The sequence below is a fragment of the Odontomachus brunneus genome, unplaced genomic scaffold, assembly GCF_010583005.1.
Source record: "Odontomachus brunneus isolate Ranch 3 - 2012 unplaced genomic scaffold, Obru_v1 Obru_scaffold_128, whole genome shotgun sequence".
NCBI classification, from domain to species: domain Eukaryota; kingdom Metazoa; phylum Arthropoda; class Insecta; order Hymenoptera; family Formicidae; genus Odontomachus; species Odontomachus brunneus.
In genome coordinates, this window is record NW_022639578.1 from 832017 (window position 1) to 850998 (window position 18982).

An 18982-nucleotide genomic window follows, 5' to 3' on the forward strand; every position below is an offset into this window, starting at 1 on the left:
CCCCCCCCAACAAGATGACGACGGCTGGTGGACGGTGTCTCTTCTATCGTCCCTGGAAGCGACAGTGCCCCTCAATTTTTACGATTCGAATTTATCGAATGTTATAATCTATCGATAAATAAACTACGCGCCGCGAGTTCGCACATTTAGGAGTGGCATTTATGAAATCTCGTCGATTATTTACCAGAAACGCGCGCATGCGTTAATGCAGAAAAATTAATTCAAGATGGCGTTAAGTAGGCTGGTTTATTATAATTTGCGCGTTGCGTATGATGTGATTGATAACTCATGCATAGAGGCTGATGAAACTTTTATGCGAATCCCGGGAATCAAAGATTACATTTTTAATGGCCGGCGACTGGCCAATTGTCCATGAAAATTTGAATATGTAATTCGTAACGAACGCATTATGCGTTACATTTTTGATGCCGGATTCATTGGAGACGATTAAAATTTAAATTTTAATGCGTCGTCCGTAATGGACAAATTAAGCATTATCTTGCCAATGTAAAACTCGTGGCTAATGGAATTGTGCAGTCGACCTTAGCACGCGCACAATCGTCCGACATAAAATATTTTTACGTTTATTTCGTTAACCTTTCCCGCTAAATGCTGTTTATGCCGAAATCATAAAAGCCACGAAGCTTCCGATAAAAATAGCGGTCGATTTATCGCGGTATCGTTATGCCCGTTGTAACGTGAATTTCATAGCGATTAAAAAAAAAACAGACTAATTTAAGATGCTTAGAAAAGTCTTAATTGCCACACAAGTGAATAAATCTCCTAAATTTTCCTTTTTTTTAAGTTAAAAAAACGTGCGTATTCGTTATTATACAAAATATCGTTGAGAAAAATCGACCGCCTATGACGATACTGACTCTTCAACATCTACATCTTTGCGGCATTTTAGAGAAGAAAATTGACGCAACGAGAGAATATCACGGGACAAATGTGACGCGACAAAAATAACGTGTGAATAAATAACGGCGACTTCTATTTCCCTCATTTTCTCTTTGTTAATATTAAATCGACAATAAAATTGGCTGCAGTAATAAATAATAACTCACGTACTGTCGACCCAATAACGCCGAAAATCCGCGTGGTGTTTTCTCCCACTCTTGAAGTTTACTCCACCGTTCCAGCACTTGCTCGCAATGGATGCCTAACACGTGTTATTACTTGTGCCCGCGTATAGAAGTATTTGCAAGTGGGGATTAGTGTAATCACTCGGTCCTTTCACGATCGCCCTGCCGTCCTCTGCTACCCCGACGCGACATCCGGTAGCGGAAAGTGGACTGCCGAAATTGGAAGTCCCTATCCGCGCTTTCTCGCGCCTCGCACTGCCTCCTCGTTCTTGGCTGCTGACTACGCCACCTATAGAATCACCTCGGCTCGTGTCCGTGTTTTTCATTCCCTTTTTCACCCCTACTTGCTGTTGCTTTACTTTTCTACGCCTTCTGCTCGCTATCCTCTTTCCTGCGCTTTCCCTTCTTTCTTCCCCGTTTTCAAGTCACTCCAGTCTCACCTGCAATCATCGGACAAATAGCAGACATAAGTAAATTGTTCCGCACAGATTTGATGTTGAGAGGTGGCACATTTGCCTCGCGGCGAACCTAGGATGATTGGTTTCGCGGTTCATGAATTTTTACTTCGATGTTGACTTCATTGATAAAAATAACCCTCTGCCTCTGACACGCTCGCCTTTGCAGTACAATATAGGGCATGTGTTTCTATGTGTGACGCGAATGCGTTAGATAATAGCGAAATAGCGGAGTGAAACAGTGATCGTTAGTGTTACGAGCGAACAAGACAGGCATGAAAGGTGTTAGTCTTTAATTCCACAAAGGGTCAAGGAAGGACGGCCGATGAGATGCGCGCGAGCGGTGCTTTTTGCCATGAAGGCGGCTATATCGCACTGATAGCAACCGGTTCGCTCGCAAAAATATTTCGCGACGGAATCTCTCAGACGTCACCTGGTTTACGAGCATTTTATCCGCGCGCCGCACCTTCGCGCGGCCGAAATCGGTACTCTCGATTTTTCAGCGCTGTTATTGGCGTCGCGACACTTAATGCGCGGCTGGATGCACACGCGTTATGCGTTGCTCGCGCTCGGCCAGTGATATACGGTCAATAACGGGACGCAATAGGAATCTATGGGGCCCGCTATCGAGCTGTAGTGAACGATCTGGGAAGACTATTCCGCCGTAATAGTTCGAGGGGACTCATTTAACGTCGCCTATCGATCGCACGGCGCAAAAACATTTAGCGTAACCCACGATATTCTTCCTGTCGCTCTCGCTGAACGTCGAATTAGGACATTATCGTGCTTGCCGATTTGTGCGACGTCGGTTGTTCCACGATTTTATTTTCGCGCGATCAAAAGGAATTCGTGTCAATATACAGAGGATAATCTTTATGAAAATTATTTCAGGAATCTTGGCTGTTTTGGTACGCTGGAAAAATGATCTTTGGAAGTAAAATATTTGATTTGTTTGGCTTTGTCATGTTTTTATTTGTATCAAATAGGATATGTGAAAAAGGAAAACCTACAAACGGCAATTAAATTTTGGTATGTACAAAAACCAAATTGGTTGATCTCGTTTTAGACAAATTCTGGTTCAGTGTATCAAACTTCCGATTCAACTACAAAAATATCCTATTTTCAGTATAGAAATTTTCATTGTCACACTACGTATTGAAGTTAGGTATCAATGAGATTTCGAAACTTCGAAACACAAGAAAGATCTTTGAGGGAAGTACCGATTAATCAAGTCAATTTCGCGCGTGATATGATTGAAGCATTTAAATGATGCCACGTATGTTTAGAGCACGCGTTCGCACAAGTGCCGCAATCGAGGAATTCCCGAGAAGCTATATATACGCATAAAAAACTCTAACTAGTATTTAGTATTTCTAATGAATTCAATATTTCAACGCACGTGCGCATACAGACGTGCGCGATTATCGAGCGTTCGTGCGACGAAGTACGATAATAAAGAACTTGCGCAATTGCGTCGTACGCGGAAGAGCAACCGTGGTTATTTTTCGTTTACAAACACCTTTAATCGTAAATCATTCGTCTTTACGATCGGCAGTAAATGTTTCTTTTTGCTGTACCTTCGATTACCGCAATGCAAGCGTGATGTCCGTCACATCGCCTTCTCTAACTTCACCGTGCTGCTTCACTGGATTATCGCTAGATTATCGCGCATCATCGATTGAGCCTGTTGGATTCGACTTCCTATCCTTGCGACGCATACGTTTACATATATACGAGATACGTTTCATCTCACGTCGAGATGGTAATTTATCAATGAATAATTCATCAAATTACAAAATAAGCGCGTTACATTAGAAATATAAAAAGGGAACTTTAAAAGAAATTAACCGCCTTCGAAAAGACCAAAAGCCTTCCAAATTATGAATTAATTTTGAATTAAATTATATTTTTGAGATTTTTTAGATTTATTTTTGTTAAAAAAGTTTATATATATATATATATATATATATATATATATATATATATATAAATTCTTGTTTTAATTTAATATTTTTGATTGAAATGCAAAACTTGCTTACATTGAACTTTTGATACATTTGCGAATATATAAACTTATGAAAACTTGAAATACTTAAAATAAGCAACATTTATTTGAGTGCAATATGTATCCTTCTGTATGCTCGGATCCGAGATGTTCTCGGAATTTCAAGGAAGTAATGAACTTGCTCAATTTTCAGGTTAATGTAGATAACATATTGAATAAATTAGGAGAAAAGTTTCATCGCGATATCTCTAACGGTTTTCGATCATAACAAGGGAATATACAAACAAATAAACACATTCATATGTACAGGACAAATTGATAACTTCCTCGAAGTCGGCTAAGAAACTAAGATTCGCAAGGAATGAATGTGTCCGGAGCTGGATATCTTCGATGGTTGCTAACGCTTCCGCGTTTCATAAATAATACCCAACGTCCTAACGTTGGTAGAGCGAAATTTGTTAAGTTGTTCGCTACCACACTCGCGACATGGTTTCAACGGAAAGCACCCGCTAAAATATGATAACATTAAGCTCATAATACTGTCGGGGAACGTAAAATCTTAACACAGCCGCTGTACTTTACGCGGCAATTCATTCACAAGTCGGCGGGGATAAACGCAGAATTTATGCACCGTTTGGCGAGATGCACAATGGTCTCGCGAGCTCTCCCTCTCCCCATCTCTCTTTCTCTCTCTCTCTCTCTCTCCCTCTTTCTCTCTCTCGGATTTTACGTCCACTAATTTAGACTCTATTAAGCGAACTTCGTGACGTCGCGCGATGCTTATCGGCCGGTTCAGGAGAACGTAAAGCTTGACCGTGCAATGTACGTACGACCGCCTTCGCGACTTTAATTACGAATATAGCTCGATCTCGTTGATAGCGGTCGCGTTGTTTCGCATATATGGTAACGCTTGTTTAACAAGCGACCGAAGTGGCCGCCGAAGTGGAGATATCACGGGGTAACGTATGAGCGAAAAAGTCCACGTAAAGCAATTTCAGTGGATGTATCGGGGATTGAAAGCGCATAAGCCCGCAGCAATTACACATCTACGACACTGTCGTACGTAATCACTCTGCTTCGGAAAACACTCATGAGTCGCCGATCGGTAATCTGCTTGGAAAAGACCGAAGTTGATGATAATCACTACTTGTATGCATACCGTCAATCGATGTCGTAGAAAAAACACGGTTTTAATATTGATCGCGAAGTTGTACCAAACACATCAGAATGTGATTGCTGTAAATGTATATATGCCTCACGTCGTGCATGCTGTTTTAATGTAAATCTTCAAACGAGCTGAGTTTACTGCAATTCCGATTCATCAAGTTACTTGAGGTTGATAATTAACTGCCAGAAACTGTTTCTCGTGAGAGAAAGGGAGTTATATTTTATTAAAATTCTGAATAAAAGAAAAAAAGAAAAATAGGAATGAATTATTGTGTGTATATGTGTGTGTGTGTGTGTGGGCGTAATAATCCTTGGTTTAATAATACCTTCGAAGTACATGCATGTGCTTCACGCATTACATCTCTGTCGATGTAAGTGGCACGGTCGATCACTTCGACTTTGCATCTTGTGACTACAGCGACATATCGAGCATCAGAAATGCGTCCGCGAACAATTATATATTGCGAAACTATTATAATGATCGCGGTTTCACAAGCGCATTCCTAGAAAGCGTTGTTGCAACCCGCGGAACACGCCTTATCTTTCTATGATCCGAACGCGAATTTCATCCCGCGTGGCTCGCACCTTTTTGCGACAAAGTGAACCAATATCTAATTTTCCAAGTGATATATTTTAACATTATATATCTTCGCTACCTTTGCAAATAGAGTCATTAGTGTTTTCCCCGATTTTTCTCCCTTTTCGAAAAAATCCCCCAAAATTACAGAAACTTCGTTTACCCTTTCACTTGAAGACCACAAAGATTTTTTAGTGAAAAATAAATTGCTAAGTATTTTATTTTTTATGATTTTCCAACAGAAATGCTCTCAGGAACGAGTACTTTTCAGAACGACCCAGACACAAATGATCCTGATTGCCACTCGGAGAGTTAACAGACACGTTAATATAACTGCTTGCAACTACCGCTTACCGCAAATCTGTACAACTTTGCATTGTTACTTATACGCTCCATTTGCGCAGTCGAATATGTGTGAAGCAGATAACAGCGGGTAATTAAGTGCTAATGAATACGATTTTTCGATATTAACTTAGCAGGTCTGAATATGCACGTTAGTCTAATGGAAGAGGGAAGTTAAGGTTATGCAACCGTAGAGACATAAGAGTAATTACTGCTCACTAGGAGTACATTAGCTCTTTCGCCTTTCCCTCGGCTCACTTTAATTCTTAGCCTCTTACGATAAACGTAGCTTTATTTTCGAATTTTACCTCGCATTCAACTGAAAGTACCAATGAACAAATTTTCCATTTCGACTCGCACTCGACGGAATGAAGATTTCAACGATGAGAGCAAAAAATGCTTAATCTCACTAAAATTATAGTCATTTGTGGCGACGACTAATCTTCTGTTTCTTTTAGCTTTAACAAAAAAATATAATAGCAGTAATATGCATGTGAGATTTTTATCATAAACATTATTCTCTAAATTTCTTAGAGTAAACTCTCACTTTAAATAAGTGAAAATTCACTCCAGAAGGTAGTGAAAATACTGCCACTGCGAATGGAGTGACATTTCACACAAGAGTAAATGTTCTACTTCAACCATAAAGTGAATTCTTACTCTGTATAAGTGAACGTCTGGATTGTAGTGATTCACTCTTATCGAGTGAATTTTATTCTATTTCATTTATATTGTATTTGAAAAATACGCTTACAATCTAACCGGAATCGACTATAAGAGTGAGAAGTCACTTCAATTCGAATGACTCGGCCGTCACTACATTTTTCAAATGAAATCTCTCTCTAAGATTTAGAGAGTACAGCGACACTTGCTAGAGAAATGGTTCTTCCGACTATGGTTCTTTTACTATGCGATTATGAGAATACAAACACCGAGCCCTTTTTCCTCAGTGAATTCGCAGAACTGCGTGCCTAAAGCGTGAAACGTTTTTCGGACTTGTATCTCGCGCAATTACAAAACCGCGCGCGCGCGCCCCAGAAAACACTCGACACAAAAACGCAATTTCCACACAATCGTGTGTTTACACGCGGCAAATGATGAAGAAGTAAGTTACACTCTCGTCTAGCTAGCGTGTTTTTAGGTATTTCAGGTGTTTACGAATGTGTAAAATCGCAACTGCGGCAACGTAAAACAGAATGTGTCGCGCGCGATGTGTACGTGCGTGCGCGTGTGCTGCCGGCATTCCATTGTGTCGCATGAATGAACTGCGCCGTTCGCGAATACATTTCGACCGATCGATCGGCACCGGTAGCGTCCAAGCTGTTTCCAACGGCATCGACGCGCAAATAATTCCGGCGTCTGCGGTGCCGGCTTCGCTTCGCATGTCGCCGATGTTTATTCTGTAGCTAATATGTCCACGGGCGAAATCGTGCGGATTCAATTCAAAGAGTTAAATATTTTCACGGTGTATTGTTGCGACCACGCGTACACACATAGTCGAGACTCTGATTGCTTTCAGCGATAACAAAACGGCAGACTGAAGAAACGAGTTCATTCAAAATGTCCAAAGTATCCACGTTCTGCGGAATAAGGTCGGCGACGATACATGCGAGGAATTCACGGAAGCACTAAGAGCTCGTGATGTCTTACTACAAAGAAAAGTATATTCTGTTATCAAAGTTTTTCTGTTATCAAAGAATTTTCTAATTTACTTTTTTATTTCAACTTCTAAATATTGATAATCTTGTTTCTATTGAAAATCTTAGCTGAAACTTAGTCCTTGAGATACAATATGATTCAATAATTCTACCTTGAGATCCATTTCAAGATGAGATATTGAGAAGAAGTCAAATAAGGAAAGATCAGCCGAGAATGTATCGAAATAATGTACCGAGAATTGCGCGCATAGAAGCAAACATGGAATCAATTGCAACACCAGAAAAGAGTAAACCACGATTGGATGCTTTCTGCAATGTTTCTTCGCGATTTGCGGTAAAACAAGATATATTACAATTTATTATATTTTTACTTTTGAAACTCATGAAATCATATCGTGATCGATCGATACAGATCACAGATAACTCGAGGAGTGTTATAGAAGAAAATAATGAAAACTGCGAAAAGTGCGGCTGAGAGTATGTAGAAATGTTAATAAATGATTTTTAGCTTCTAATCTTTTTTCAAGATAAGTTGATTTGAGATATTTTAAAATATAACTGTCTTATAACGAAAAAGTATAAGATATTTTGTATAATATTACTTATTATGCGATTATGATTAAATATTATGATTAAGTAATGTAAAATTAACCAACGCCCATTCCGCGTTTCCTGAAAAACAAAACTGAGTATGCATAGTTTCCTCCCACACACACACACACACACACACAAAGTATATGTTTAATTGAAGAAATATTTAAGAGATTTATCTTTTGCTCGGAAGACCTAACTGACATTCTATAACAGTTGAAAATGCTTTCGAAATAGATTCATGCGTTTCGCGCATGCGCGAAGAATTTGAAAGAAAGTAAACATACCAACATTCCATGTGAAAAACGCAAAAATCCCAAAAAATTGCGAGAATTAAATATTTGCTAGCCGAGAGAAAGTATAGTTTTACTATTACGTTGTGTTGCGCACACATCTGAGATGTCTTTTATACTATCTAACTCTTCCGGATTTTTAGTCTCTTGGAAAAATTTCCTAAAAGAACACTGAAATAAAAATGCAGTCGCGCTTCAGGAGCACGACGAAGCGCACAAGAAAAATCGAGAATCGTCATACCGATATCGTGCTTTGTGCGGATTAAGAGACGCATAACTGAACGTATACGCAGAGAATAACACGCAACAGCATTGAGCACTTTATTAATTACATTGCTTGGAATCAATTATAGCGCGCTTATCACCTTCAGCCGGAAAGCCGCGAGTCTTAGAGTATCCGTTCTTTTTTATTCTTCTTACCGACAACGTTTTGCATTTTATTGTGTATGACATGTATACACAAAGAAATGTTCTATGGGCGCGCAAAAAGCGCACGATCTGTATATGTCGTTAGGAATGATCGATGAACCCGGCGATAAACCCGGAGGCCGTCATTAACGCAGCCACTTTTTGCGCGCGCACATGCGAGCGAGTGCACTCGCAGCGCAACACGCCGCGGCGTTTCTCCTTGCCGAATTTTTGCGCGATTTACCGGCTGCACCAGTGAAATTCGCGGCTAATCCGCCGCGAAAGAAGTGACGAAATCGACGAATGAATGGCCACAAGTCATTTGCAAATTTAATCCCTCATACATTATTTATTTCCCTTAACAGTTGCCGTTGTTTCCCTTACGCTTTTTGTAGAGCAATCTATTTTCTCACGCGGTTCTACTTTGACAAAGTATTAGTTTAAAAATAAATAGTGTTAAGTGAACAGGCCATGCGCTAATTGACTTCCTGGCTTCTGTCCTCGGGAAATTGAGCCGGTATATTCACGTCCGTTGTATAAAACGAGTTTATCACAGTTTTTCTAATAGATTCCGACTTGTCACGCTTCTTTCTTCTTTTTCGTAATATTAGTGTATTTAAAGTTCTCTCTTTATCATAATTTTATGTATTTACTTTAAGTATTCTATTTGTTCTAAGCATGTGTTTTATTATTTTGAAGAAATAATATAATTAATTTTCCTTTTCTCAAATACAAACTGTGCGTTGAAAATCTATGAGGCATTCGCACCATTTCTTTCACAAATAATTGACAGTTACAATCTCTACGTAAGCTGTTTTAGAGAGCTTTTTGGAAAGCTTTTATTCTAAATATTTCATTTTTTCTAAGCGTCTGTTCTGTTACTTTAAAGGTAATGATCGAATTTAATGTCTCTCCTCTCAAACATAAATTGTGCGTTCAAAATCTATGAAACATTCACGCAATTCTCCACACACACACCCAGACACACAATCGGCGGTCACAATTGGCGAGAGGAAGCCCTTCACGAACCGACGGTTCTCCCGCCCTCCGGGCAACGATCGACAGTCATCGGCACTGTCAGCGGTAGTTTTCGATGGTTCGATATTTCCAGCATAAGCGGAGCTCCGATCTCCGTCTCTCCGCTACTGCTTTATGATTCGGTCGCGCGTGCAAACGATTTGCATACGTTGAATTTCGTGCGACGCAATAGACGACCGTTTTATTTGCGCATCGAGCGTAATTACGTCGATGAGACGAGCTACCGAGGGTAATAATTGAATGACGATCGGCCAGATAGCATAATAATGAGTCCACCAACAGCAGCAGCACTACCACTACCACTACCACTGCCACTACCACTACCACTACCAGCACCGACATCATCAGCACTAACACGATCACTGCCGGCGTCGACGACAACACCACCGTCATCAGCATCACCGTTGACGACGATGCCAGTGGCCAGATGACTTTCACCTTCCAGCGTACACACGTACCACGCGTATACGCGTCTCTCTCGCTCTCTCTCTCTCTCTTTCTCTCGTCGATACGAATGCGCACGATCGTGTGCGTCGATCGCGGCACGTAAGTGTTCGGTAATTTTGGGAGATAATAGCGTCCCGGTTAATTGGAACCTTTCGTATGCGGATGCGCGCTGATTGAATATCGACGAGGAGAGAGAGATCGTAGCAATTATCCTGAGAAATTCATTGCGCCGGATTGGCTTTTAACGCACACACCGAGGCAGCGTCGAGGGAGAAAAAGAAAGAAAGAAAGAAAGAAAGAAAGAAAGAAAGGAAGGAAGGAGGAAAGAAAGAGACGGCGACTCCCCGTGTAGCGGAAGACATTACACCGCGAGGGAAATTTTGGGAGTGCCCGTTCGGGGTAAAAACGTTAAGAGAAAAGGTGCCCCGCGCGGCGGATGCGAAGATACAAAGATGAAGGGTGTGATAATAATATATACGTTAAAATTATAATTTTATCAGTCGGTGGATTTTTATCACGATGAGCGGGCACCGTAATTTTCGTCCGGGAGAAGAGTCCAAGTTTGCACACACCGTACGATAAGCCGGATCGTTAAGACGCCTGTACGTGCGAGGGCGCACGTATAGGCGCGGTATTAATTTATTTTATGTGCACTCGCGTGCACTAACTCACGCACACACGGCCGCACGTGTTTCCTGATCACTCGGTATAAACGCCAGGTTGACGACCCTTTAATAACTACGTGCATTCGCGCTTCGCGATCGAATGTGGATCTCGTATCGGCCAATTAGGAGACGTTTAGTAATGAGGATGCTGATGAGATCCCGATGGATCGGCTGATATCCGACGGAGGTAAATCACGTGGCCGGAAATAGCATTGTAAAGGAATTCGTTACGCGATACGCGTATTGCTCCCGGAAGAGGAATGAAATGCATAATTTGCTGTTAACAGGTTATCGGTGGAAGATCCGTAGGCAATGGCGCAAAAATTAAAGCGCGCTGAAGATTAATTAAACGATATCCGCGTCTATGCAGCCATAATGCACGCTTAATCTATAAGTCGTCTTCTTGCTCTTTTCGTTTTTATCTCAAAGACGCAATGTTCTTATTAACATATCAGGCGACGCGGTAGCGTCGCTACCGGTATAAGTTGAGCATAATTTCACGACAAAATACTGATATTAGTTGATGTGTTATTAGATCAATCGCACCGGTGATCATACATATTAAGTTCTTGTATGACATATTGTTGTAAAAAACGACTTTGATTTTCTGATTAATATAGAACGAGTATGATGTAATACTATCTTACTTATTATGTATTATTAGGTGGTAAACTTAGTTCCTGCGGTTTTTTCGTTTAAAAAACTCATTTATTTCGACATCAAAAGCAAAAAATACATTAATCGAAGTATTTTCCCTCGCTAGCTATACATTTTTCCCATCTTTCTGGCAACGCGTAGATTCCGCGACGATAGAACGATTGGTCTTTTGATGCAATCCATTCGTCGATCCATTTTTGCACATCCTCGTAATTTCTGAAGTGTGTATCCACCAAGCCGTGCTGCATCGACTGGAACAAGTAATAGTCCGAAGGAGCTAAGTCTGGTGAATACGCTGGGTGTGGGAGAACTTCCCACTCGAGCTGCATCAGTGTTTCTTTGACGGCTTTGGCAACGTGTGGTCGAGCGTTGTCGTGCAAAAGCATGACTTTACGTCGATTGCTGGCTACTGCTGGCCTTTTTTCCAACAATGCTTCATTCAGACGGTTTAATTGTGATTGATATCGATCCCCCGTGATACTTTCGTTCGGTCTGAGTAGCTCATAATAAACGACGCCGTGCATATCCCACCAAATGCAAAGCATTGCTTTGTGGCCATGAATATTTCTCTTTGGTGTGGATGTCGATGGTTGGCCAGGGTCTACCCATGATTTTCTTCGTTTAGGATTATCGAAGTATATCCATTTTTCATCGCCAGTCACTATGCGCCACAAAAAACTCTTCTTTTTCTGCCTGGCGAGCAGAGACATAGAGATGTTTAAGCGATTTGCAATGGCATTTACGGTTAATTCGTGTGGTACCCATTTTCCCTCCTTTTGAATTTTTCCCATTGCATGTAGACGTTTGGAAACAGCCATCGGAGTAACATTTAATGCTGCAGACAATTCTTGGAGCGTTTGAGTAGAGTTTTCGTCCAATAATGCCTGCAAATCGGTGTCTTCAAACTTTTTCGGTTGGCCTGAGCGTTCTTTATCATTGACATCAAAATCACCACTCTTAAATCGCTGAAACCATACTTGGCATGTTCTTTCCGATGGAGCATAATTGCCATAAGCTTCGAAAAGCAATTTATGAGCTGCAACTGCAGTTTTTTTCAAGTCAAAGTAATGAAGCAGCACATGTTAAAAAAACAAATTATCATGTTCCATATAAAGAAAAAATAGCACTGCTCGCTTAAATGAATCTCTTCGCACTGAATTTTATTGACAAATGTCTAACCTCTAAAATGCAGCCAGTTTCAGATGTCAAAATAAATTACACCTACAACTAACGTCATCTAACTGTGAGCCGCAGGAACTAAGTTTACCACCTAATATATACATAGTGTGCACAGAGAAAAAGATTACTTTGAATCCAGTTTTTCTATTTGACATAACAAAATAATATTTTATATCAAACGACGTAATTTTACGTCAAGTATCATCCTGTTTCATTAGATTAAACTATGTTGTTTAATGGAAAAAATCACTATCATTTAAAGAAAATTTTCAAATAAATATTATTTGTAGTTATATTTCAAATTTTGTTTTATTGGACTAAATTTTTTTGGACGCGTCAATTTTTTTAAGTCAACTCTACAAGAATCTTGATGAACTCTATACATTCGAGTTATTCGCAAGGTGCAGGTGCAACATAACGTCTTGGAGAGCAAGCAAGGTGAATGCAGGGACATCTTAAATATTCCACGTAGACGGCGAACCTTGACGTGACGTACATTGTCAAATATAACATCACACCTAAAATGTTAACTTTAGTAGAGACTCGTCACGCTTGTGTCTATTGTGATTTCAGCCTAAAAGCGCAGTTGCTCGCTACGGGATCACGTTCGACAGATTTATTCTATTCCTTGCACATGAAATACTTACTCAGAGAAGATACATGCAACATAACAACGCGAGGAATAAAGATGACTAAACACGTACAGAACACGTATATACAAGAATAGGTTGATTTGACATAGGAACGGGACTAAGCGCCGCGAGAGGCAGAGAAGAAATTGACGGCTGAAAAAATATACGTCACAGAAATGCCATTTATTATCTGGCAATCATTATCACTTGGTTCCGCTTTCATTTCGAGTCTTCGTATCTCGCAGAGTACGTGACGAAACAGAGGAACGCATGACGTAGCACAATGGCTCACACATAAGCGTAAATAACGCGGGACCGCTCTTATCTCGTCGTGCAATGTGGGACGCGTTATCAGCCAGTCTGCTGCAGAATGCTGCATTTTTATCACGGGAGGATTTGCAAAGGAGGGGGAGATAGAAAGAGGAAGAGAGATAGGGAACAACTATGAGATGTGAGAAAGAGCGCGCGCGCGCGTGAGAGAGAAAGAGAGAGAGAGAGAAGAGGGAGAGGAGGGAGAAGTATAGCAGGCCTGAATTAAGATCGATTACGCGGCGCGCGAGCAATTTATCAACGAACGCGTGTTTGCACACGGCCGTCGCAACGCGCAACATTTTGCATTTACTCTCTCTCTCTCTCTCTCTCTCTCTCTCTCTTTCTCTCTCTCTCTCTCTCTCTCTCTCTCTACGTGTCATCGTATTTATCGCGTATTTACTACGTTGTAAGCTAGCGATAACTGCACGCTTCAATTCGCCGCCGTTGTCGCAGACGCCGCCAGTAATCCGTGTTCGACATTCGTTATTCCCGGTGCGCTTTATTCGCGAGAATCGGCGAGCATTTGGCGAGAGAAATTTCCGTATCTACGAGATATGACGTCGCGCGACTTGCAACGCAAACGGCGTCTAAAACAGATTATTGCGCGGGAATTTGAGGTCACGTATTTATTCGTGAGATGTAATCGAAAATTTGGTACGATAAGATTTCCAAGTGTGCGGCACAGTTAGAAGTTAGAAGTTTCACTCGATTTATGATAAATAATTTTAATTGAAATGGACGAACCTATTAAGAAGAAAATAATACTCAAAACGCAACTGCGACATTTGCCACACGATAAAAAACATTTTATACTTGCGTTGAAATTAACGTGGAAAAATTCACGTGGAAAAATTTTTGTGTTAAATTTTTAACATTTTTTTTGTGTGTTGATTTAACACATTATTATCGTGTTATCTTCACTATTCTGCGTTGAGTTTATATTCAGAGAAAGAGAGAGAGAGAGAGAGAAAGAGAGAATTAACATTTTTTACACACACACACACACACACACACACACACACACACACACACACTCACACACACACACACACATATATATATATATATATAAGTGTTAAAATAACAAAATTTATATATAAACGTACAGGAGAGAATTTTAGGTGAGATATTTTATGGGTAAAGTGTACAGATAAGTTGTATTATTTGTTTATATATTTGTCTTGTGTCAAATTAACTCGAAAATTAGAGTGGATAAGTTGGGACATGTGTGTAGTGTGTTAAATCAGCACAGAACTTTTTACAGTGCACAGAAAGATCAAGGTGGAGTCGAGATCGATGATAACCGTGACATAACAATCGCGGATGTGTGTTTGTTTCGAAGAGCGAAATTTGTTTTCCTTTTCTTTTTTTTCGTTTATATGTCTAGTAGATTTATCATGGTTCTTACGATAGTCCCAAGGTGAAGCGATCGGCTAATTTTCGGCGCTAATTCTGGCGGTTAAGTAATATAGTCGACGAGCAACTTCATCGAGGATAAAGAGCTCTTGGTGAAGATTCGATTAAATACATTGTGCGCATATAAAAAAAACTAGTTAATATGTTAAAAAAACTAGTTAACATGATCGGTATAAGTAACTTCCGTCTCACGTCAATATCTCCAATGTCTCGCGAGTCACGCCCAGAAGCGTACTTCTTTCATGAACGAACTAACGGCAACGACGAGAGCGCAGGAAAGTCGCGCGTTATCCGAGAAATTCCAGTAGAATGTCCACTAACGCACGCACGTGAGCACGCGCGCAATTGCTCGCGTGCATAAGTGGGATGCAGATATACCCGGAATAGATCAAGACGAGTTGAGATTGGGTACGTACCGCGGCAGGTATGCCGCGAATTCGAGGTGTGGCACTCGCTCGCTTCCCTCGTCTCTCTCCCGAGGGAAACCTCTCCTCTGTTGGTCCTCGGCTGCCCACTCGAAGAGAGTAGCACTGTGTGGCAATTGGAATCGCATGTAGATTCATCGGCGGCGCACTGTCTCCATTCCTGACATTCTCGCCGCCCAAGTGACGCTTCGGACGAAATCTCGAGCGCAAGCTAACTGTGATACGCTAATTGTGATACGAGCAGTCCCATTTAGGGACTGAATGCTACATTTCTTCTGAATTTCGAAGTTATTCACAGGCAATTAAGGCTCCCGGGTACTCGCCGGAGCCATGTTGAGTTGTGACATCAGAAGCGAAAAATGACACGCGGAAAATTTTCGCGTGCTATTTCCAAATAAAAAGATATTTGGATGAAGGACACTTCAAATCGCTTGGGCATACTTGAATAAAATGTTCTGGAAACATTTCTTTTCCCATGACAATCAATAAATAATATCAACCGTAATATGAACGTGACAAACAACATTTTCCTCATCTTACGTTTTCTCATGATTTTACCACGTTCATTTTTTTCCTGCTTCTGACGTTATTAATTAGAGGTTCCGCGGCGAGTACCTAGGAGACTTAATTTTTATGACTGACTGTACAAGCATGATAGAAACAGTTACGTACTCGTGCCCGCAACGATCCTATAAACTGTATAATCGAAATACGATCTGCTGCATCGCATAGCCACCTAACTCTGGTACCTTGGTTAAGCTTGGCTAGCAAGTCAGGGTAAGAAGACTACATATAAAATATGTAATCTGATTAATAGTTCCAACATCTCCGCGAGATGTCTCCACATCTTTCTGCCGGCCTTTAAGGGGCGCCGCACACGAATTGATATAATAGTAACGTAAGACGTACCGTAAGAATTGACCAATCACTTTGAGTATCGTCGAACTGTAAGATCGCCATTTTTGTGAATACTCGATTGTAATTAGTCCATTTTTACGATACACCTTACGTTACTGTTATGTCAATTCGTGTGCGACGCCTTTAATCATGGACCAACTTTACTTCGTTTGTCTAAGAAGTTTGACTCGATTTCATAAATGAAAATTTTATAAATGAAAATTACTTGGATTATCCAAAATAATGAAAAAGGGCCAGAATTCGGAGAGTGGCTGCTCGTCTTGCGATATCACTTTTTTGATGTCGAGAATTAAAGATATTGGAGAGATGTAACCTAATCCTAATCTAACTTAGACCGGGATTCGAATTCGGGTCTTTCGTTTGCTGCGCATCTACTCTTACCGCTGAGTTTACCTAAGCTTTACGTTATCGACATTTTCTACTCTACATTTAAGCATTTAAGCATTTTTTCACATTTAAGCATTTTTTCACATCGAACCACAAACCTATTTTGGAAAAATAAAAAATTAGAAAAGTAAAATTTCATCTTATATGTGTTGAGTACTTTTAATATTGTTGAGTTTTAAATATCCTATGTACATGAAAAATGTTTTAAACATGAGAAATTAATTTGGGCAGTAGAGAATTAAATTTATTCAGTTATGATGAAGAATATTAACATCAAATTTAAAAACGCTCGAAAATGTACCTGGCTGCTCCCGAATCAGTTTTTTTCAATTTTTTAGTTGTGATATTATTCTGATTTTATGTAATAAAACTCAGGAAAAAGAATCTATTAAGATTCTAAAATCTATTAAAGTTCTAAAAGGAATATTTTGCAATTTCGTTTTCGCTGTTCTTCTCACGATAAATACATAAACAAAGCGCATGGCTGACATATCGCTTGGATCAACCAGAGCCAATCTTTCCTACGACGAATTTGCGGAAAAAATCGCACTCAAAAGAAGAAAATTATAATTATAATACTGTAATGTGTATACAAACGTTTCATGCTGGAGCAACTTAAACGAACAAAGTGCCAGAAATCGTAAGCGGTAAATCATAATTTCACAAAGTTGAAACAATTTGTTCGGCGCTACTTTGAGCTGAGCAAACATCCGTATCGCCGGTATAAAAATCTCGTCAGCGCTCGGCGGCGAAGCCGAACAACTTGATCTGAAGTGCACCACTACGTGCGTGACGAGATATCTTTCCGATGAGAAAACGAGCGGAAGCTAATGCGGAGTAGCAATTACATAATGAAGCAAATCAAAGTTATTTCATCCCGAGGACAACGTGTATATCACGATATGCACATTGTCATTTGCATTCGCTTCGTACTCGAGCGTCAGCGCTTTTTGCAGGTAGCTTACATGCACTACCGCCAAGGAGTACAAAGTCTTTTATTACACGTGAAGTAGTACCGGATATTAATTGGCGTGATTCGACGTGTCGACAGTTTTTCCTCCGCATAAAGTATTTCCGCGTTGCATAAATCGCGCCGCTGTCACACGTGCGACCCTCGATGGTACGCAGGTATGAAATAAAGAACGCGGTATATACAAAGCGGTCGGAAGCGTATGGCGAAGAAGATGCGGAAACGAGGGGACGTCGGAAGACTGCAGGAACGTGTTGCTCTCATGGGTACCATGCAACCGTCGTGGCATACCGTGGAAGATGTTGTGACAATAAACAGTCGGTTTTACGACATACCGAGCTTATAATAAAATATACAGCCATATTTTTTATGAACATGAAAATTGGCCTCTTTTGATATATTTTCGGGCAAATTTTGATATATTTTTTGTAAAATTGTCTTAACAAAGTGAAAACGTTAATTTCTTAAAATTTCTCTTTCCAGATGTTGGGACAATGAATAATGGATTTTGCGATATGCCGAGTTTATAATGAAAAATATAGTCATATTTTTTAAAAACATAAATTAATTGATAAGATTTTCAAAAATTAACGTTTCCGCTTATTAACATAATTCTGTAAAAAAAATATCAAAATTTGCTCAAGGATACAAATTTTCATGTTCATAAAAAATTTGTATAAAAATTTTATATAAAATTGTGTTAATAAGTAAAAATGTTAATTTTTGAAAATCTCTTTCAAGATATTGGCACAATAAACAGTCAGTTTATAGAGAAAAATAGAATTACATTTTTAAAAAAACATGAAAATTGGCATCCTTGAGTATATTTTGATATCTTTTTGATGGAACTGTATTAACAAGCGCGAACGTTAATCCTCGAAAATCTGTTTCGCCTAATGCAAGTGAGAATCACAATCATACTTGCATTTTAATGTTCCGTTTATGGACGGGCTGTTGTCGAGATTAAATAGTAGACGTGTCATTTTGTAGCAGAAGCGTGTAACGTAAAATCACGATGCGTCTGCGATTTTTATTCGTTGGAGGAAAAAACAGCACGACGCGCGTCGACCACGCGGAATTTATCGGTGAAAGTTTTCGTCGCGGATTGAAAGTGAAAACGCATTTTCATGTGGCGCGGGTGCGCCGCGAGTACACTTTGCAGACGCGTATGTCCGCATCCCGGAAATCCCATAACGAGGCTCGTATTACGCGTGCCCTTTCATGTACCGCGGCGGCCGATATGCGCGTATATGTGTGTGTGTATGCGCGCACGTCCGAGAGTGAAGAGAGAGAGAGAAAGAGAGAGAAAGAGAGAGAGAGAGAGAGAGAGAGAGAGAGAGAGAGAGAGAGAGAGA

General features: G+C 40.2%; 1 long non-coding RNA gene across 2 annotated transcripts in view; it reads right to left on the minus strand.

The window, feature by feature from the left end:
* Nucleotides 1-4: 4 nt before the first annotated feature.
* Nucleotides 5-18982, minus strand: part of LOC116849936 — a 35514-nt gene continuing 16536 nt past the window's right edge. The window contains exons 2-3 of one of the 2 annotated variants that reach the window (XR_004379217.1): nucleotides 1072-1525; nucleotides 5-52 (exon numbers count right to left, since the gene is read on the minus strand). This is a non-coding gene — a long non-coding RNA (uncharacterized LOC116849936). Of the gene's footprint in view, nucleotides 53-1067; nucleotides 1526-18982 lie in introns of both variants that reach the window. The other variant, XR_004379218.1, reaches the window with a different exon arrangement.